This window comes from Pongo abelii, chromosome 9 (assembly GCF_028885655.2).
Source record: "Pongo abelii isolate AG06213 chromosome 9, NHGRI_mPonAbe1-v2.0_pri, whole genome shotgun sequence".
Taxonomy (NCBI): domain Eukaryota; kingdom Metazoa; phylum Chordata; class Mammalia; order Primates; family Hominidae; genus Pongo; species Pongo abelii.
This window is the reverse complement of record NC_071994.2, coordinates 127,048,015-127,071,492: the sequence shown is the minus strand read 5'-3', so window position 1 is coordinate 127,071,492 and position 23,478 is coordinate 127,048,015. Positions and strand designations below refer to the sequence as shown.

The 23,478-nt window shown below is 38.0% G+C and overlaps 1 pseudogene; it reads left to right on the top strand.

Moving 5' to 3' along the window:
- The window catches only part of LOC100439876 (olfactory receptor 6M1-like), a 37,249-nt pseudogene extending 25,449 nt beyond the window's left edge, over window positions 1-11,800 (top strand).
- Window positions 11,801-23,478: the final 11,678 nt, after the last annotated feature.

The window sequence follows — 23,478 nt, the reverse complement described above, 5'->3', positions numbered from 1 at the left end:
CAGATTCAAGATAAGTGACTAGAAGCAGCCAGAAGGAACATCTGACACCAAGAGACTGAGACATTGAGAAGACAGGCACACTCTGAGCAGATCTTCAGAGTAAAGGCATTGAGAGTAGACAGAGGGATGACGCAGAGGCTGCGCTGAAGCAGGAGGAAGCTGGCAACTCTGCATGGAGCTACTGCACACTGGGGCTCATTCGTGGCCCTCAATTCCTGGGGGAGGAGTGAGGTGAATAGGCAAGAAGTGACTGCTCTCACCACAGACCTCTGGAATCCTGGCAGCATGAGACCCTATGAGCCCCATGGGCACTTGAGCTGGCAGGGAGAGCTTCTTAGAGAGGTGGTAGGGGCAGGACTCCAGCCTGTGCAGAGCCCAGAGGGTTTGGTGTGGAAACATCTGCAGTGGAGCATGGCCAGGGATACCCATCACCCAAGGCTCACTATGCTCCTCTAGGAGACATTAGCCTTAGGGGGCCTATTGGACACGAACAGAGCAGGGTGTCTTGCCTGTGAGATGGGTCCAGTCCAATGTGAGCAACTCCCTGTCTGTTGCCCCCACCCCCAGGACCACAGCCTGGCCATGCATGCCTACAGTGCAGCCTCAAATACCCAATCGAGATGTTTCCTGAGTGCCCTTATCACAGCTCCCTCACTGGCAGACTGCATCTGACCATTGGAAAGCTCCAAAAGAGTGGCCCTCACCATCATGTCCCACACTGTCCCCCTACTGCAGCCTCTCCCATGCCACTCTTTCAGCTTGCACTCACCTATAGCCACCTCCCCACCACACTGCTGCCATGTGAGACAGTGGGTAGACCTCAACTCCCCTCACTCACCGGCACATGTGTACACATGCACCCTGCACCACTGCTACTGGTATGAGGCCACCCCACCCCTGGCTGTGTCACCATTGCCAGCACAAATGCACACACAGATGCCAGCAACCCCACTCCCCCAACACAGCAGCAGCTGCTGACATGAACACACATACAATGACAACCCCAACCCCTGCATACAACACCACCACCCCCGCTACTGCAAACACAGGCACAGAAGTTGGCAGCCCTGTGTGCAACAGCAGCCTGCCCCCACCACGGGCATTGCCAATGTGACTATGAATAGGAATGCCGCAGCTCCACTCCCACTGGTACCCACCACAGGTGATGAGCATAGTACCCTGCCGCACTGCCGCTACTGCTGGCACACATGAATGAACATGAATTCCACTGCTACTGCCCCAGTGAAGTGCTTTGGCTGGCACCATCCATCAGAGTGCTATGGCCAGTGGGCCAGGAATATCTTGGCTGCTCCAGCAAAGGTTCCTAACAAAGCCAGAGGTCTGAGCCAGAGGTCAGAGCCAGAGGTCAGAGCCAGAGGTCTGAGCCAGAGAACAAAGCCAGAGGTCTGATACCAGCCCCCAGATTTACAGCACACAACCCAAAAGCACTAGGCTGAGCACTAGCCCCCTAAAACCTTCCAAAAATAAAGCCAGTTGACTGAACTCACATTATACCATTATCAAACCTGCAAGGGCATCAAAGAAGATAAAAGAACAAAAAAACATCCAAAGGATAGCAGCTTCAAAGACTGAAGGAATATCAGCCCACACAGATGAGAAAGAACCAGTGCAAGAACTCTGGCAACTCAAAAAGCCAGAGTGTCTTCTGACCTTCAAACAACCACACTAGTTCTCCAGCAATAAATTGGAACCAAGCTGAAATGACAGAAATAGAATACAGAGTATAGATAGAAATGAAGATTGAGATTCAGAAGAAAGTCGAAACCCAATTCAAGGACTCTAATGAATACAACAAAATAATATGGAAGATGGATGATGAAATGGCCATTTTAAGAAAAAAAATCAGACTGATCTGATACAGCCAAAAAACTCACTTCAAGAATTTCACAATACAATCACAAGTATTAACAACAGAATTGACCAAGCTAAGGAAAGAATCTCAGAGCTTAAAGACTAGTTCTCTGAAATAACTCAGTAACCCAAAAATAAAGAAAAACCAATAAAGAAGAATGAACAAAACCTCCAAGAAATATAAGATCAAATAAAGAGACCAAATTTACAATTCATGGATATCACTGAAAGAGGGACAGAAAGCAAGCAACTTGGAAAACATACTGAGAATATTGTCCACAAAAATGTCTCCAACTTCGCTAGACAGACTGATTTTCAAATTCAAGAAATGCATGCAGAGAACCCCTTAGAGATACCAAACAAGATGACCATCCCCAAGACACATAGTCATAAGATTCATTCTGCAAGGTAGAAATAAAAGAAAAAATATTAAAGGTAGCTAGAGAGCAGGTGCAGATCACCTACAAAAGGAACCTCATCAGGCTAACAGTGAAATTTTCAGTGAGAAGCCCTATGAGCCAAAAGAGATTAGGGGCCTATATTTAGCATTCTTAAAAGAATTTTCAACCAAGAGTTTCATATCCAGCCAAACTCAGCTTTATACCTGAAGATGAAATGAGATTCTTTTAAGACAAGCAAGTGCTAAGGGAATTTGCTACCAACAGACCTGTCTTACAAGGAGTTTGTAAGGAAGTGCTAAATATAAGAAAAGACCATTATTGGCTACCACAAAAACACACTTAAGTACATACACTAGTGACAATATAAAGCAACCACACAATCAAGTCTGCATAATAACCAGTTAACAACATGACAGTATCAAATCCACACATATCAATATTAACCTTCAATGTAAATAGGCTAAATGCCCCAGTTAAAAGGCATACAGTAGCAAGTTCAATCAAGAAGCAAGACCCAATGTATGCTGTCTTCAGGAGACCCATCTCACATACAATGACACCATAGGTTCAAAGTAAAGGGGTGGAGAAAAATCTACCAAGCAAACAAAACAACAACAACAACAAAAAAAAAAAAAAAAAAAAAAAAAAGAAAGAAAAGAAAGAAAAAAAGAAAAAAGGAGGGGCTACTACTTGAATTTCGGACAAAACAGACTTTAAACCAACAATGGCCAAAAAAGACAAAGAAGGGCATTACATAATGGTAAAGGGTTCAATTCAACAAAAATACCTAATTGTCCTAAATATATATGCACACAACAAAAGAAGACACAGATTCATAAAGCAAGTCCATAGAGACCCACAAGGAGACTTAGATAACTACACACTAATAGTGGGAGAATTCAATACCCTAATGACAGTATTAGATCACTGAGGAAGAACACTGACAAAGATATTCAAGATCTGAACACAACACTTGACCAAGCAGACCTAATAGGCGTCTGCAGAATGCTCCAACCAAAAACAACAGAATATACATTCTTCTCATCTGCACGTCATATACTCTAAAATCAACCACACTTGGGCATAAAACAATCCTCACCAAATTTTTCAAAACTGAAATCATACCAACCTCACTCTCGAACCACAGCACAATAAAAATAGTGATCAATCCCAGCTACTTGGGAGGCTGAGGCAGGAGAATGGCGTGAACCCGGGAGGCAGAGCTTGCAGTGAGCGGAGATCACACCACTGCACCTCCAGCCTGGGCAGCAGAGCAAGACTCTGTCTCAAAAACAAAAACAAACAAAAAAAAGAAAATCTAGAAGAAATAAATTCCTGGATACATACAACCTCCTAATATTGAGCCAGGGAGAAATTTAATCCCTAAACAGGCTTATAATGAGTTCTGAAATTGAATCATTAATAAAAACCCTACCAACCAGAAAAACCTCAAGACCAGATTCACAGCTGAATTCTACCAGATGTATAAAGAAGACCTGGTACCATGCCTACCATTTCAAAAAATTGAGGAGGAGGGCTCCTCCCTAATTCATTCTGTGAGGCCAGCATCATCCTGATACCAAAACCTGGTAAAGATGCAACAAAAAAAGAAAACTTGAGGCCAATATCCTTGATGAACAGAGATATAAAAATACTCAACAATATACTAGCAAACTGAATATAGCAGCAGCACATCAAAAAGCTGCCAATCTACCATGATCAAGTAGGATTTATCCCTGGTATGCAAGGTTGCTTTGACATACACAAATCAATAAATGTGATTCACCACACAAACAGAACTAAAAACAAAAACCACAGGATTATCTCAACGAATGCAGAAAGGGCTTTCAATAAAATTCAACATCACTTTATGTTAAAAACCCTCAACAAACTAGTCACTGAAGAAAGTTAGTACAAAAAATTGAGAGCCTTCTATGACAAACCCACAGCCAACATCATACTGAATGCGCAAAAGCCAGAAGGCTTCTCTTTGAAAATTGCAACAAGACAAGGATGCCTTCTATTACCACTCCTATTCAACATAGTACTGGATGTCCTAGGCAGAGCAGTCAAATGAGAGAAAGAAATAAAAGGCAAACAAATATGGAAAGAGGAAGTCAAACTATCTCCTTTTACCATCCAACATAGTAATCCCGTTCTTAAGAATGTATCCAAGACAAATAAAAACAAATATTCACACAAAAACAGAAACTCAAATGTTCATAGATGCTGTATTCATAATAGCCAAAATCTGAAACAACTCAAGTGCCCATTATCTGATGAATAGATACACAAACTGTGGTATATCTATGCAATCTGTACAATTGATCATCTTCAACAGTACAAAGGCAGAAGCGACTGATACCTGAATCATTTGTATTATTGTCAAAGCATTAACTTAAGTGAAAGGAACAAGGTACAAAATACTATATGCCATAAGATTCCATTTATGTAAAATTTTAGTAAATTCAAAATTATAGTGATATGAAATATGTCAGTGGTTTTCAGGAGCTGGGGTTGGGGAAGAAAAGCATTTATTGCAAAAGAGCACCAGAAAACATTTTAAGGTAATGGAAATATTTTTAAAATATTGTCACGTTGATGACAGTAGCTACATGACTGTATACATGTCAAAATTTAACAAATTATACATTTTAAATTACTAATTATGTATAAAGCATACCTCAATAAATGGATTTTAAAATATCTACATATATATGTAAATAATCTCACTTTGAAGAGCAGTTGAAAGCCTATTTTAAGACATTATGAACATGTCAGAATTTTTTAAGTTTTCCAAGTTTCTATTTCTCTGAGGCTCTAAAGCAGGTCTCTAAGCTTTTCCTGAAAACACCCAAAAGAGTTTTCCAGGAAACCTTAACTTTTTAACTCTGATTAGTTGCTTCAATTCTAACATTATTTGATTGCAGTAATAATAAACTTTTTCTATGCAATAGTCCCAAGAGCCATTCTAATCCAGATCTCTGAAGGTAAACAAAAAATCATTAAAGATCACAATTATAATCACTTTAATATAGGGAAGGTCATATTATTTTCTGGGGACAGCAAATAAGGTAGATGTATCTAAAATCAAGTCAAAATATGCCTGATGAATAAGCAGGAATACCTAAACAAAATGCTGAAGGTTAAAGAGATTACTTCACTGAATACAAATATAATATTTTCTAACAATCAAGAATGTTCAAGTAAAATAAGATGATTTAACAATAGCAAGGTTAATGTCACTGGATAACTTGTTGAAGATATTGTAGAACTTTTTAGGACAAGTTGGCTCAGATGCCCTTTAAGTTTTCTTCTAACCTGATATTCTATGGGTTTGAAAAACTTCAATTTTCAGGATAGATCCACTGAAAAAATAGAAATTGACTGAATAGACAGGAAATTACATTCCTACTGCTGAAAAAAAAATTGAGAGTTGAGAAGTTCAGTCATTTTACCAGTGATCTAAAATAGAAGCCAAGGACCTATGCTTAATTCAATTGTGTCTAATGTCTTGATTCATTACCAAATCGAAATTCTTTTGGCAAAAATGTAGTCCTTGAAACTCAGAGGAATATTCAAAGTTTGAGATACACTAGATATGTAGGATGAAATGATTAAATAATGGTATAACACTTGGACTTAGTATAAATCAAGACTTAGACTTCTTCAATGAGACTAAGAAAAAGAACTGGGAAAAGTAATTAGAGGTTATAAAAAGATAGCTTCTCAATCAAGGGAAGACGGATGGAGTATTCCAGACAAAATTGAATAATCATTCGGTATGGTTCTGCAAAGGGGATTAAGTGTGGTATAGGGAGGAGTCTCAGCTAAAACAGAGGTAGGTTTATAGAAAATTCAAAATTGGAGTAATGAAAGCATTCAAAGAATAATGAATGATATGGAGTAGGAAAAAAATACTTGAAGTTCAAATTTCTTAACATATTTGAATGAAGACATTACCAATTGTTCTACAAGCAGTGTAATGTAACTATACTTTGTCACATAATTATCTGTATTTACATGTTAAACAATCTGAGTGTCACTGAAATTTGTTTATGGGTAATTTTATAAATTAAAATGTAATTACCATTCTGTCAAATATTTTATGAGGGAAGGTGTCAAATGTTATATCTTTGTCCTAAGTATGTAATTAAATCTTTTAATATACTTCAGTAAGAAACATTTTTACATTTTACTGATAGTAAAGAACTTGAGTTACGTCTAATCCCCAACCTGCATCACATCTTATTTCATTTCTGTTCACCCTTTCCCAACCCTAAGTTCTTAAAAAACATTTAGTGAGCACCTACTAGGTATAAATCACTGTGGTAGGCACTGTCTTAGGACCTTGAATCTGGCATTACTACTTTTGCCATTTTAGAGATGAGAAAGATAAAACTCAGGATGCTTTAGAGTCCTATTAAAAGATCATAAAGCTACAAGTGATTAAACAAAAAATATAGCACATCATCGATTCTAAAACCTGCTACACTTTTTCCTATTATGCCACATTTTCCTGACTAATTCTTGAATCTTTAAATATGCAATTTTATGCAATTTTCTAAGAATCCACAGAAATGTTAATGAGGGAACAAATGCCCCCAAAAATGAAAGCCTAAATTGTTACACACAAGTCGTTACAGTCCAGAAAGCCCAGAGCCTTCCTTCCTAGATATGATGAGGTCCTCAGGGCCCTGAGATAACTTTAAAAAGGCCAGGTTCTTTTCAGAAGTTAAGAGACTCCACAAAGAAGAACAATGCTACATATTCAGTTCTTCTCAGAGACGTATATTTGACCCAAAGTACAGCAAAATAGAAAGCTCGCAATACCATTTTTTTCTTAGTGATAAATTTTTTATGACAATCATGACAAATAACATCTCCGTTTGTTTTCAATAACCACAGATTTTGATTTTTTAAAAATTGTATAATGCTTTTGAAAAGCATGAGTTGTTCAATTTTTAAAATACCAGAGGGGAATCAAGCTCCTATCAGGGTCCTAAAAGACTATCTAGCAAGAAAAAAAAATGTAAGACATTAAGGATGTTGTAAAGAAATTAGACAAATGAAAGGAACAATGGGACGATAGGCATTGAACAATGGGATGATAGGTAAGAAAATCTTCATTAGTCTGCCTTAAGATATCTGTCAGTCTTCAGTGCTATCAGTGATGAAGGGAGGAAGGGGAAAATGCAGGGGAATTCTAAAGCATTTCTCCTTGTCTACATAGTGTGCTCTATTCTATTTTTGTATTATACCTCAATAACATTATTACTTGCCTAACCAGATATAGTTTTGCTCTTTGTGCAGTAGTCAATAGTTTGGAAATTTATTGTCTGGGCAAAAGAGCAGTAGAGTGAGGAGAGAACATTACAGTATTTGTGGTAAAAAGAGTTTCTATTGGTGCCAAGAGCCTATTTCAATAGATATTACTCTTTGGAATTCTTTAATAACTTAAAATATAATTAAACAGCCCAACTTGTAACAATTCAAAAAATTACTAGAAGAAGTGGAATAATGCACCTTACTATTGTAAACTTCTCTTTTAATCACAGACTTTCCCCTTTTTGTTTGTCTCCCACCTCTAAACTACAAAAGATCTTGATTAGGCATTGTGGTGTTTGGGTTTCTTCCCAAGCCCAGCATTAATATTGCAGGAATCAGTTTTCCAAAACTACACAGATCCTGATAACTAGACAAAGAAAAACACACCAAGAAAGTACAGGTTGTGATAGAAGTCTGTATTGGATATATGAAAATACAAGCTATAGAGCTTACCATTGCTTACCCTTGTGGCAGCTGCAACCTCATGCTTAAGGGAGAAGCTTCCCCAATTCTGATTTATTTATTTAGTAAATCAATGAGCACCTTCTGTGCTCAAAGAATGAGGTATGAAATAGATATGGTGCCTGACCTCATGAAAAACAAAAGAAACATTTAGACTGGGAAGGAATATGGAGAGGACCAATACTCATGGATTTAGAAACCAGGACCAAGGATGTTAAGGGAGTAAAAAGAGCTACTAAGCTCAACAGCAAGTCAAGTTATTCCATTCCACTTACATTTGAAAATTACTCTTAAATAGACAAAAACCACTACGCGTTTGTAAAGTGTACTGACCAACAGCCTAGAAATGTTAAAAAATTACAAGAAACCAGAATTTTCTTATATAGAACAGAGAAGATGAAGATAATTATTAAAATAACAAGGATACCTTGATTCATGAAAAAATGAGTAGTGAATAAAAATAAAGCAGCAATTACAAGAACCAGAAAAAGTCACAGCCAGATTTGCAAATGGAAATATGTTTAGAAAAAAATGTTTTAGCTCTGAGACTTATCACCATTAAGATCATAGCATTTATTTTACTTATTTAGCTAATTTTTTGTCTCCCTTAGCTATATTGTAAGCCTCATAGGAGAAGTTTTTTGATGTTAACATTTTTGGTTTGTTTTTGCTTTACATTTTTTGTTTTCCTCTGATATAGCTCCAGCACCTGAAAATTTGCATGATGCACAGCATATGCTAAAGAAAACTGTGTGTTGATTAAAAGAATAAATAAATGAAAAAATAATAATAATAACAGCTTCTGGCAGGTCACTTTTCCCAGGTAGAGAGTGTGAGGAAATGGCCTCCCTTAAAGAGGAATTCTCTGTGCACCACATTAAAAAATTTACCTAGTTCAGGGATATAAATTGGTTGTTTTAACTTGAAACTAGAGCACTAGCCACAAAATAATACACCAGAGGACAGTGCTTCAACTGAATTACATAGACATGAAAAAGATCTTCGGTGAAGCTGGGCAGTATTCAGAGATTAAGCTGAGTGTTTCATATACATCTTTTTGCTAGATCAAATACATGTTTCGGCATCCACTTTTTTGCAGTATTATTAATAACCTACTCTTCAAATGGCTGGGAAAAAAATGCTGAGTATAAAAGACTTCTTTGGGAAAATCTGTAAGAATCAGTTGGAGAAGGGAAGGGGAAACGTTTGTTGTTCTTTTGGATGCTGCCATAAATGTAACGTGGCAACAAACAACAACAATAACAACAAATAATCATTTTCCTGTAAGATTTTTTTCAAAATATTTAAAATAGGTTACACAGATTATGAATTATGTATCATGGACCTACTTGTTCCATAACAGTGTAGACATCAAAATATTTCTATTACATAAAGTAAAAACAAAGAAAAACTAAGTAGGGAAAGACTGATTGATTAGAGTAATTTGTGTGCAATTGTCTATTACACTGATATTCAAAACATGGTAACAATAACAAAAATGAGTAGAGATAAATGTAGACTCCCCTCAATTTAACTGTCTTGGCCAGTTTTAACAGTTTCTGTTCTTTGATTTAGAAGATATCTTCGAAGTTGAAATAACTTTGAGAAAAGTAACAAGTTTTTTTTGTTTTTTGTTTGTTTGTTTTGAGACAGTCTCGCTCTGTCACCAGGCTGAAGTGCAGTGGTGTGATCTCAGCTCACTGCAACCTCCGCCTCCCGGATTCAAGCAATTCTCCTGCCTCAGCCTCCCGAGTAGCTGGGACTACAGGCACCCGCCACCACGCCCAGCTAATTTTTGTATTTCTAGTAGAGACAGGGTTTCACCATGTTGGCCAGGATGGTCTCAATATCTTGACCTCGTGATCTGCCCACCTTGGTCTCCCAAAGTGCTGGAATTACAGGTGTGAGCCACCGCACCGGGCCTAACTCAAGTTTTATTAACCTTCTTTTTCTCAATTTTTCAAATAATTGACTGGATTCTCAGTTTAGTATGCCTCTCCTTTTAAGAACAGAATTTAGCTGGGAAAATAGTAGGTCAGGAAGAGCAAAAAAGAGACAGGAAGGAGCATTGTGTAAAAGAGACTAAAATCATAAAGACTAGAATTATAGGGACCATGAGGATGATTTCATTCAATCAAAACTTTGAAATATGAGAATACTGAAGTTAGAAGAACTAATGTCATTTACCCAAGGGACCACATTTAATAAAGTCAGAAGCAGACTGTGAACGAATCACTCTTGACTCCTCACACAAAGTTTTTTCTACTTCACTCTTATCATAGATATTGGGGGTTGAAAACTTCCTTAAGCTGAGCATCATCTCTGTATTTTATCATTTTTTTTTCAGAGAAGTGCTGCCCACTAAGCATTGCCTGCAGTGGACATCCAAAATCAGACCACAGTGACTGAGTTTACCCTGACGGCCTTTCCTGTTCTTCAGCAGCTTCAAATTTCCCTTTTTGCAGTCCTCTTGTTTACTTATATGCTTACTCTAACAGGAAACAGTGCCATCATTTCCCTAATGTGGGCGAATCATCGCCTCCAAACCCCAATGTACTTCTTCCTCAGTAATTTGTCCTTTTTGGACATTTTTTTCACCACCTCAGTTACCCCAAAGCTATTAGCCTGTCTCCTGCAGGACAAGAAGACCATATCTTTTGCTGGGTGCATCACCCAAACTTATTTCCTTTTTTTTCTTGGGGACAGTGGAGTTTATCCTCTTGGCAGTGACGTCCTTTGACCGCTACGTGGCCATCTGTGACCCCCTGCACTACGCCATCATCATGAACAGCAGGGCCTGCCTCCTAGTAATTCTGGGCTGCTGGGTTGGAGCTTTCCTGTCTGTGTTGTGCCTAACCATTGTAGTGTTCAGATTGCCTTTCTGTTACAAGGAAATTAGTCACTTCTTCTGTGATATTGCTCCTCTGCTACACGTGTCCTGTATAAACACTCATTTCATCAAGATGATAAACTTCCTCTTATCTCCCCTCATCCTCCTGACCTTACTGGTGCTCACCACTGTGTCCTACATCTACATCATTTCCACCATCCTGCACATCCCCTCAGCCCAAGGATGTCGGAAGGCCTTTTCCACCTGCGCTTCCCACATCACCGTCATTTCCATTGCCTACGGGAGCAACATCTTCATGTATGTGAGGCCCAGCCAGAGTCATTCAATGGACAACAAAGTGATAGTTGTCCTCACCACAATGGTGACCTCTCTTCTGAATCCCTTCATTTATAGTCTAAGAAATGAAAAGGTAAAGGAAGTCTTGAAAGAAGCAGTCAGCAAAATTATGTCCTCATGGCACAGGAGAACTTAAAATTTTAACCAAGCTTTTTTGCTCAGAATGGTTATTTTCATCTCTAGCTCAGTGTGGAGAAAGACAGATTTAGACACCAGAAAATCAAAGGCATATGGGAAGGTAGGAATAGGCTCAGTGCCGCATCAGAGGCAAAGTATTGTAGTCACAGTTTAGAAGAGACAATTCAGCCACAGAGAAAATAACATTCCCTGAACTCTATTATTGAACCACTGTGCATTCACAATATCATGGATTAATGAAAAATACAAAACTAAAATCAAAAAACCTAAATTTTGAGCCTGGCTTTATCACCTTTTTTTTTTTTTTTAATCGAGTGACAGTTAGCCTATCTGACCATTTGTTTTCTCATCTGTGAAATGGGGACGTTGTGCTTTTTCTTTTTGTTGTTGTAGGCTTAGCCAAGATGGTCTAAGAAATGAAACCACATATAATTAAAAACAAACACTTCTACTAGTTCTTTTCAGGTGTTGCAAGGCTTCAACCTTGACAGCTAAATATTATATTATAATAATAATAATAGCAAGGAAGGAATAATAACAATAACATAATCCAGGGTTTGTACAGTATACTTAAATATATATGCATGTATTTCATTTATTCCTCCTAATAACCTTAGAAAGCTGATATCATTATCTCCATTTTACAGATGAGAAAACTGACGTTTCCAGAGGTTAAGCATCTTGCCCCAAACTACACCATTGGTAAGTGGCAGAAATTTAGAATATGTGAACTTCAGACTCCCCTCTTTAGCACCCCACTATATTATAAAGTGTGGAAGGAAAACTTAAGAGGGGAAACCAAATTAGCCTGGAAGCTACCTTCTTTTTCTGAAGCCAGAAGCCAACAGTTAGACAGACCTGCAGATCAAGGCAGACCAGAAGTGGGATACAATTAGAACGGACTGAGAGGTAATTTTGTTTGAAAGGAAAACTATTTATTCAGAAGCCATAACTGACCATGAGTCTAGACTGATCATCTATAGCAACTGGCGAATGTGGCCATCATATACAGAAGATCATCTTAGCATTCATTTGGTTGAGGAAAAAAAAATCAGAAAAGTAATCAAACTTGCTTAAATAAACTATGTACTTATCATAATAATCAAAAGTGCCATATGGAACCCCAGAAGATAAGAAACATCAAAACCTGCTAAGTGACAAAAAGAAGGAACTAGAAATTTGTAAGGAGCCAAGGTAGGTATTCTCTTCTCTTTAAGTCTCTGATTTCTCTTTAGGTCTCTCTGTAGTTGTATTTCTCTGTATTATTTTTCTCCATATACTTTGTGGCAGGCTGAATAATGGCCCCTAAAGATATCCAGGTTCTGACCTCTGGAAACCATGAACATTAACTTATGTGGCAAAGAGATTTTTGTAGATGTGATTAAGTTAAAGTTCTTGAGATGGGAGATTATCCTGGATTACCCAGGTGGGCCCTACATGTAATCCCAAATGTCATCATAAGAGCTAGGCAAGAGGAGATTTTACTACAAAAATGAAGGTCATGTGATGATGCAAGTAGAGAGAGATTTGATGATGCTGCTCTGCTGGCTTTGGAGACAGAGGAAAGGGCCATGAATCAAGAAATAAACCTCTGAAAGCTAGAAAAGGCAACGAAGCTGATTTTCTCCCACAACCTCCAGCATGACTCCGCCAACACCTGGGTTTCAGCCCAGTGAAACTGTTTTTGGATTTCTTGCCCTCAGAACTGTGAAATAATACATTAGTGTTGTTTTAAGCCACCAAGTTTGTGGCAATTTGTTACAGCAGCCATAAGAAACTAATATACACCTGATTTGTTTTTCTCTCTCTGCAGTGTTTTCTTCCACTTTTCTGTGCACATGGAAGATAGCTGCTTTTGTCATTCACAAATATATGTATATACTCAATTATAGATATATATTCAATATATAAGGGTATAGATATTGAATGTATTTGAATGTATTTATATGTATTAAATTTAAGTGGATGCATATTTAAAATGATCTGAGTTCAAAATCCAAATTTCTGGGAGGAGGATGTGGTTGGTCCAACTAGAGTGAGATTTCCACTTCTGATTCACTTATTTGTAAGAAGAATGAGTCAGCAAGGTGTCAAATCACTGAGTCCACAATGCCAATAAGTAGGTGCTGTGGGAGTAAGCCCTCTAAAAAGAATGTAGGAATGGGAAAAAGACAATTAGACTCTGTAGCTGAGTGGACAAAAATAGGGACCTTAAGAATTGGCATGGAATCTCTCAGTAAAGAGCAGGTAAAGAAAGAGCTGTCTTAGGAATGAATTCAGAGTATTATAAGAGAGCATAGTCCATCATAAGATAATGAAGTGGATAAATGTTTAAAGACAAAAAGAAGGTAGACCAAAGTCACCAAGAATGAAGTAGTCCTGTAGTTTTCTGCTCTGTGCTTATAATCAGACCCTAATTAAGACAAGGTATCAAAAGTTACCATATTAGTTTACCATTGCTGCCATAACAAATTCCCACTAATTTGGCAGCTTAAAACAATACAAATTTGTTGTCTCATACTTCTGTAGGTCAGAAGCCCAACACAGGTCTTACCAGGCTAAAATGTCAGCATGCTGCCTTCTTTCATGGGAGCCTTAGCAGATAATCCATTTCCTACACCTTTGGGTTGTTAACAGAATTCATTTTCTTGAAGGCTATACTATGGTTTCAACCTGGAAATTTGTTTCACTCAAGGAGGAAATTTATTCCACTAAATCTAAGAAATTGTTTGTTTTGCTATGGTTATGACATTGAATTAAGTGGTAGTGATAAAATGCTAAAAAAGACCTTTAACATTGAAACACTGTATACATTTTAATCATGAGCAGTAATACCTTTAAGAGCTTCTTAAAATCTTAAAGCCAAATCACCTATTTTGAAAAGTCATTTTAAAGCTGGAAGAAAATCCACTATACAAAATGTTTAAATAACTTTGTTTGAAGAGTGGGATTATAATTATATCTCTTTTTTCCCACCTTTTGGAGCTTTTAAAACTTGGGAAGCATATGTCAATTTTAATATTGGAAAAATTAACAAACATAATTTTCATAAACAATAAAATATATATTAGAAGGAGAGTTAAGTTCAGATGTTTCCTGAAGTAGGAGATATGATTTAAAACTTTTTATTTTACAATTAAAGAGAAAAAAACTGTCATGAGTTCACTTTAGTAATAAACTTATAAAGAATACATTCTTACTAGCACAGAGACTGAAGTCAAAAAAATTTTTTTTAATTTTTTAAAGGAATACATTCTTAAATTGAGATTCCTCCTCCATAAAGATAAATGCAAATCCTTGAAAATGTCTACATCTTAAGAACTCGGTTATTTTTAAAATATTAATATAATTAAATACTCCAAAGATTTTTTTAAATCCTTGGATTTATGAAATTGAAAGTATAAACTGAGGGAGGTGTCCTGAGAAAAACTGAATGGAATATTCTCTTAATGGTCACATTCCCACTCCACATTCCCATTCCCATCTGCCACATAGAAACTGGACCCCTTCCTCAAACCTTACACAAAAATTAACTCAAGACAGATTAAACACCTAAATGTAAAACCCAAAACCGTAAAAACCCTAGAAGAAAACCTAGAAAATACCATTCAGGACATAGATATGGGCAAAGACTTCATGACTAAAACACTAAAAGCAATTGCAACAGAAGCCAAAATTGACAAATGGGATCTAATTAAACTAAAGAGCTTCTGCACAGCAAAAGAAACTAGCATCAGAGTGAACAGCCAACCTACAGAATGGGAGAAAATTTTTGCAATCTACCCATCTGACAAAGGTCTAATATCCAGAATCTACAAAGAACTTAACTAAATTTACAAGAAAAAAAAAAAACCCATCAAAAAATGGGCAAAGGATATGAACAGATGCTTCTCAAAAAGGACATTTATGTGGCCAACAAACATAGGAAAGAAAAATCATCATCACTGGTCATTAAAGAAATGCAAATCAAAACCAAAATGAGATACCATCTCACGCCAGTCAGAAAGGTGATTATTAAAATCTTAGGAAACAATATATGTTGGTGAGGCTGTGGAGAAATAGGAACACTTACACTGTTGGTGGGAGTTTAAATTAGTTCAACCATTGTGGAAGACATTGTGGCAATTCTTCAAGGATCTAGAATCAGAAATACCTTTTGACCCAGCAATCCCATTACCCAAAGGATTATAAATCATTCTACTATAAAGACACATGCACATGTATGTTTACTGCAGCACTATTTACAATAGCAAAGACTTGGAACCAATCCAAATGCTCATCAATGATAGACTGGATAAAGAAAATGTGGCACATATATACCATGGAATACTAAGCAGCCATAAGAAAGAATGAGTTCATGTCCTTTGCAGGGACGTGGATGAAGCTGGAAACCATCATTCTTAGCAAACTAACACAGGAACAAAAAACCAAACACCACATGTTCTCACTCATAAGTGGGAGTTGCGCAATGAGAACACACGGACACAGGGAGGGGAACATCACACACCAGGGCCTGTCAGGGGGTGGGGGTGAGGGGAGGGAGAGCATTAGGACAAATACCTAATGCATGCGGGGCTTAAAACCTAGATGATGAGTTGATGGGTGCAGCAAACCACCATGGCACATGTATACCCATGTAACAAACCTTCATATTCTGCACATGTATCCCAGAACTTAAAGTAAAATAAAAATGTCAAAAACAGAAAACATATGGCAAACTTATGAAGTGTTGATACATTTTCTTAATTCCAAAAGTAATATAGGGCTCTATTTCCAATAAGCAGCCTGAAAGAATTGCACCTTTGCAAAGAAATCAGCCTCACAAATAAAAAAAAGGCTAAAATTAGACAGTCATCAAAAAAGAACTGCTTAAAGCCTGGCTAATTAAAAATGGCATAACAAAGCAGAGATAGATGGAATATTCACTAATTTTTTTCTTTATTTCTTGTAAAATAAATGGGATACATGTGCAGAATGTGTAGGCTTGTTACATAGGTATAAGAAACCCATGTAACCACGGTGGTTTTCTGTACCTATTGACCCATCCTCTAAGTTCCCTCCCCTCACCTCCCACCCCGCAACAGGCCCTGGTGTGTGATGTTCCCCTCTCTGTGTCCACGTGTTCTCAATGTCTAACTCCCACTTATGAGTGACAACATGCGGTGTTTGGTTTTCTGTTCCTGTGTTAGTCTCCTGAGGATGATGGTTTCCAGCTTCATCCATGACCCTGCAAAGGACATGATCTCATTCCTTCTTATGGCTGCATAGTATTCCGTGATCTACTAAAATTTTAATGAATCATCATAAAAGATGAGTGGTCCTGATGCTTCACCAACCCTTCAACCTGTAAAAGGACCACAAGAGATTCACTCAATTTATACTAGCTTTGATATTTTTTTTAAACTGATTGTTTTTTTTTAGGGTGGTTCACATCTGTAATCCCAGAACAGAGAGGCCAAGATAGGAGGATCGCTTGAGTCCAGGAGTTCAAGATCATCGTGGGCAACATAATGAGACTCTGTCTCTACAAAGAAAATCAAAAAGTGGCCAGGCACGGTGGCTCGTGCCTGTAATCCCAGCACTTTTGGAGGCTGAAGCAGGCAGATCACGAGGTCAGGAGTTCGAGACCAGCCTGGTCAATATGGCAAAACCCCGTCTCTACTAAAAATACAAAAATTAGCTGGGCATGGTGGTGCACGCCTGTAGTCCCAGCTACTCAAGGGGCTGAGGCAGAAGAATTGCTTGAACCCAGGAGGTGGAGGTTGCAGTGAGCTGAGATCACACCACTGCATTCCAGCCTGGGCTATAGAGCAAGACTCTGTCTCAACAAAAAAAAAAAAAAGAAAGAAAGAAAGAAAGAAAGAAGGAGAAGAAAAGAAAGAAAATTTTAAAAGTTAGCTGGGCATGGTGGTGCATGCCTGTAGTCCTAGTTGCTCCAGAGGCTGAGGCGGGAGGATGCTTGTGCCCAGGAGTTCAAGGCTGCAGTGAGCCATGATCATGCTACTACAGCCCAGCCTAGAAGACAGAATAAGACACTGTCTCAATAAAATATAAAATAGAATAAAATAAAATAAAAAGAACCCATAATCCTTGCAGATATAGTGCTGATCAAAATGGTGTATGGCAAAAAGCAGGGTTATGAATCTGAGTGGTGAGAGAGCCTGAATATCTTAGCACAAAACCCAACAGGTGAACAGAGCCAGTTTGTATGGGCATAGGTAAACTGGCCTGGGAATGGTAAAGTAAGTTTACTGGGGCTGCTGGACACTTGTGCACAACATACTGTCATACATAAGTGTAATATTGAAAAGTTAAAGGACAATTGATTAAATTAGGGGATATGGTGATGTGCACCCAAAAATAAGGATTTAAAGTAAAAATCTTTTCTATAGTTTCCTTATTGTTTTTTTCAGCCTTATTGTGGTGTAATTGAGAAGTAAAAATTGTATATATTCTAAGGTGTACAATGTTATATTTGATATATATTAAATATCTGCTGCAAATGTCATCATTTCATTCCTTCTTATGGCTGAGTAGTATTCCGTGGTATATATATGCCACATTTTTCTTTATCTACACATTGACTGATGGGCATTTGGGCTTGTTCTATATTTTTGCAATTGTGAATTGTGCTGCTATAAACATGCATGCTCAAGTATCTTTTTCATATACTGGCTTCTTTTCCTCTGGGTAAACACCCAGGAGTAGGATTGCTGGATCAAATGGTAGACCTACTTTTAGTTCTTTACGAAAACTCCACACTGTTTTCATAATGGTTGAAACACTGTACACGTAGACTGTGGTTGAAACACTAATACATAGACTATGAAATGATCACCACAATCAAGCTAATTAACATATGCATCACATCACATGTTACCATTTGTTTGTTGGTGTGTGATAGGAACACTGAAGATCTACTCTCTCAGCAAATTTCAAGTATATAGTGCAGTATTATGAACTATAGTCATCACGCTGTACATTAGATCTCCAGAGCTTATTCATCATACATAACTGAAACTTTGTACCCTTTGACCAACAACTCTTCCTCATGCCCAACCACCAGCCCCTGGCAACTACGATTCTACTCTCTGCTTTTGTGAGTTTGACCTTTTTAGATTCCATATGTAAGTAAGATCATTTAATATTGGCCTTTTCTATGGTCATTTATTCCACTTAGCATAATACTCTCCCACCTCCCACAGTTTCATTCATGCTTTTGCAAAATCAGAGGGTTTTTTTTCTTTTTTAAGGCTGAAAAGTATTCCATTATATTTACATACCATGTTCTTTTATCCATTTACCCATTGGTGGACACTTAGTTTGTTTCCATACCTTGACTATTGTGAATAATGATAAAACAAACATGAAAGTACAGCTGTTTCTTTGAGATCTAATTTCAAGTCTTTGGACATATACCCAGAAATGAGCATGCCAGATCATCTGGTAATTCTATTTTTAATTTTTTGAGGAATCTCCATATTATTCTCCATAATGGTTATACCAATTTATATTTCTACCAACAGGCTACAAGACTTCTCTTTTCCACCCGTACTCACCAACACCTGTCATCCCTTCTCTTTTTGATAATAGCCATTCTAACAGGCAGGAGATGATCTCATTGTGGTTTTGACTCATATTTCTCTGATGATTAGTGATGTTGAGAACCTTTTTCATATACCTATTAGTGATTTGTATCTCTTCTTTGGAAAAATGTCTGTCCGGATTCTTTGCCCATTTTTAATTGGGTTATTGAATGTTTGAATTCTGGATATTAACTCATTTTTTTATTTCAATAGGTTTTGGTTACATTAATAAGTTATTTGGTGGCGGTTTCTGAGATTTTAGTGAACCTATCACCCAAGCAGTGTACACTATACCCAATCTGAATTTTTTTTAATCCCTTACCCTCTTCCGACACTTTCCCCTGAATCTTCAAAGTCCACTGTATCATTCTTAAGCCTTAGTCCTCATAGCTTAGCTCCCACTTACCAGTGAGAACATAAAATGTTTGCTTTTCCATTTCTGAGTTACTTCAATTAGAATAATGGTCTGCAATTCCATCCACATTGCAGTAAATGCCATTATTTTATTCCTTTTAATTGCTGAGTAGTATTCCATGGTATATATATGCCACATTTTCTTTATCCACTCGTTGATTGGTGAGTATTTGGGCTGGTTTCATATTTTTGCAATTGCGAATTGTGCTGCTATAAACATACATGAGCAAGTATCTTTTTTGTATAATGACTTCTTTTCCTCTGGGTAGATACCCAGGAGTGGGATTGCTGGATCAAATGGTAGATCTACTTTTAGTTCTTTAAGGAATCAGCATTTTCTATAATGGTTGTACTAGTTTACATTTCCACCAACAGCGTAAAAGTGTTCCCTTTTCACCACATCCAGGCAAAAATCTATTTTTTTAAATTTTTTGATTATGGCCGTTCTTACAGGAGTAAGGTGGTATCACATTGTGGTTTTCATTTGCATTTCGCTGATAATTAGTGATGCTGAGCATTTTTTCATGTTTGTTGAACATTTGTATATCTTCTTTCAAGAATTATCTATCCATAGCCCACATTTTTATGGGATTGTTTGTTTTTCTCTTGCTGATTTGTTTGAGTTCCTTGTAGATTCTGGATATTCGTCCTTTGTCAGATGTATAGATTGTGAAGATTTTCTCCCACTCTGAGGGTTGTCTGTTTACTCTGCTGATTATTTCTTTTGCTGTGCAGAAGCTTTTTAGTTAATTAAGTTTCATCTATTTACCTTTGCTTTTGTTGCATTTGCTTTTGCGTTCTTGGTCATGAAGTCTTTGCCTAAGCCAATGTCTAGAAGGGTTTTTCCAATGTTATCTTCCAGACTTTTTATAGTTTCAGGTCTTAGATTTAAATCTTTGATCCATCTCGAGTTGATTTTTGTATAAGGTGAGAAATGAGGATCCAGTTTCATTCTTCTACATTTGGCTTGCCAATTATTCCAGCACCATTTGTTGAATAGGGAGTCCTTGCCCACTTTCTGTTCTTGTTTGCTTTGTCAAAGATCAGTTGACAGTAAGTGTTTGGCTTTATTTCTGGGTTCTCCATTCTGTTCTGTTGGTCGATATTCCTGTTTTTATAACAGTATCATGCTGTTTTAATGGCTATGGCCTTATAGTATAGTTTGCAGCCAGGTAATGTAATACATCCAGATTTATCCTTTTTGCTTAGTCTTGCTTTGGCTATGTGGGTTCTTTTTTGGTTCCATATGAATTTTAGGATTGTTTTTTCTAGTTCCATGAAGAATGATGGTAGTATTTTTTACGGGAATTGCATAGAATTTGTAGATTACTTTGAGCAGTATGGTCATTTTCACAATATTGATTCTACCCATCCATGAGCATGGATGTGGCAACCCACCTCCTTCAAAGAATCTGTGGATTCTCTCAGCTTTTCTAGTATGTTCCTGCAGTAGTTCTTGGAGCAAAAGTCACAATGTGGGTCTCCACATGCTGCTTTGCCGGTCCAAGTGGGAGCTGCAAGTTAGTCCTGCCTCCTATCTGCCACTTTCCCTTGGTTATTAACTCCTTATCAGATATATGGTTTACAAATATTTTCACCCAAGCCATAAGTTATCTCTTCCCTCTGTTGATTGTTTCATGGTTAGGCAGAAGCTTTTTAGTTTCATGAATTGCCCTTTTCTAACTAAGCTTTTGTTGCCCATGTGTTTGGTGTCAACTAAAAAATCATTGCTTACACCAAATTGAAAATGCTTTTCCCCTATGTTTGTGTCTAGGAGTTTTACACTTTCAGATCATACATTTAGGTCTTTAATCACATTTGAGTTGATTTTTGATAGGAGGCAGTACTAACTTGCAGCTCCCACTTGGACAGGCAAAGCAGCATGTGGAGAGCCACACTGTGACTTTCGTGTATGGGTCCAATTTAATTCTTCTGTGTGTGGATATCCAGTTTTCTCAATATAATTTATTCAAGAGACATTCTTTCCCCACTGTGTGTTCTTGGCATCTTTGTTAAAAATCAATTGACCATAAATGATAAATTTAATTATGGGGTCTCTGTTCTGCTTCATTGGTCTATAAGTTAGATTTTATGTCAGTATCATGATATTTTGATTACTATAGGATTGTAGCATTTTTTGAAGTAGGGAGTGTGATGCCTCCAGTTTTGTTCCTTTTGATCAAGATTGCTTTCATTCTTTGGGGTCTTCTGTGGTTCCTTACAAATTCTAGGATTTTTTTCTATCTCTTTGAAAAATGTCATTGTAATTTTGATAGGGATTGCATGGAATCTGCAGATTGCTTTCAGAAGTATGAACATTATAAGAATATTTATTCTTGGGTACTTTCTATTTCTTTCTTTTGTATAATTGTATAATTGTTCTGACTAGAATTTCCAAGACCATATTGACTAGAAGTGGCAAGAGTGGAATCCTTGTTTTGTTCCTGATTTACAAGAAATGATTTCACCTTTTCACCATTAAGAATGATGTTAGCAGGAGATCCAAGATGGCCGAATAGGAGCAGCTCTGGTCTGCAGCCCCCAGCATGATTGACGCAGAAGACGGGTGATTTCTGCATTTCCAACTGAGGTACCTGGTTCATCTCACTGGGACTGGTTGGACAGTGGGTACAGCCCACACAGGGAAAGCCAAAGCAGGGCAGGGCGTCACCTCACCCAGGAAGCACAAGGGGTTGGGGGATTTCCCTTTACTAGCCAAGAGAAGCCATGACAGCCTGTACCTGGAAAATCAGGATACTCCCACCCAAATACTGTGCTTTTCCCAAGGACTTAGCAACCAGCAGACAAACAGATTCTCTCCTGGGCCTGGCTCTGCAGGTCCCATGCCCACGGGGCCTTGCTCATTGCTAGTGCAGCAGCCTGAGACTGAATGGCGAGGCAGCAGCCAGGCTGGGGGAGGGGCATCTGCCATTGCTGAGGCTTGAGTACATAAACAAAGTGGCTGGGAAGCTCGAATTGGGCAGAGCCCACGGCAGCTCAGCAAGGCCTACAGGCCTCTACAGATTCCACCTCTGTGGGCAGGGCATAGCTGAACAAAAGGCAACAGACAACTTCTGCAGACTTAAATGTCCCTGTCTGACAGCTCTGAAGAGAGCAGTGGTTCTTCAAGCACAGTGTTTGAGATCTGAGAACAGACAGACTGCCTCCTCAAGTGTGTCCCTGACCCCTGTGTAGCCTAACTAGGAGACACCTCCCGGTAGGGGCCAACAGACACCTCATGTAGCCGGCTGCTCCTCTGGGATTAAGCTTCCAGAGGAAGGATCAGGCAGCAATATTTTCTACTTTGCAATATTTGCTGTTCTGCAGCCTCTGCTGGTGATACCCAGGAAAACAGGGTCTGAAGTGGACCTTCAGCAAACTCCAACAGACCTGCAGCTGAGGGACCTGACTGTTAGAAGGAAAACTAACAAGCAGAAAGGAATAGGATCAATGTCAACAAAAGGGACATCTACACCAAAACCCCATTTGTAGTTCACCAACATCAAAGACCAAAGGTAGATAAAACCACAAAGATGGGGAGAAACCAGAGCAGAAAAGCTGAAAATTCTAAAAACCAGAGCACCTCTTCTCCTCCAAAGGATCACAGCTCCTTGCCAGCAATGGAACAAAGCTGGAAGGAGAATGACTTTGACAAGTTGACAGAAGTAGGCTTCAGAAGGTCGGTAATAACAAACTTCTCCGAGCTAAAGGAGGATGTTCGAACCCATCGCAAGGAAGCTAAAAACCTTGAAAAAAGGTTAGATGAATAGCTAACTAGAATAAACAGTGTAGGGAAGACCTTAAATGACCTGATGGAGTTGAAAACCATGGCACGAGAACTTCGTGACGCATGCACAAGCTTCAATAGCTGATGCAATCAAGTGGAAGAATGGGTATCAGTGATTGAACATCAAATTAATGAAATAAAGCAAGAAGACAAAGTTAGAGAAAAAAGAGTAAAAAGAAATGAACAAAGCCTCCAAGAAATATGGGACTATGTGAAAAGACCAAATCTATGTTTGATTAGTGTACCTGAAAGTGACGGGGAGAATGGAACCAAGTTGGAAAACACTCTTCAGGATATTATCCA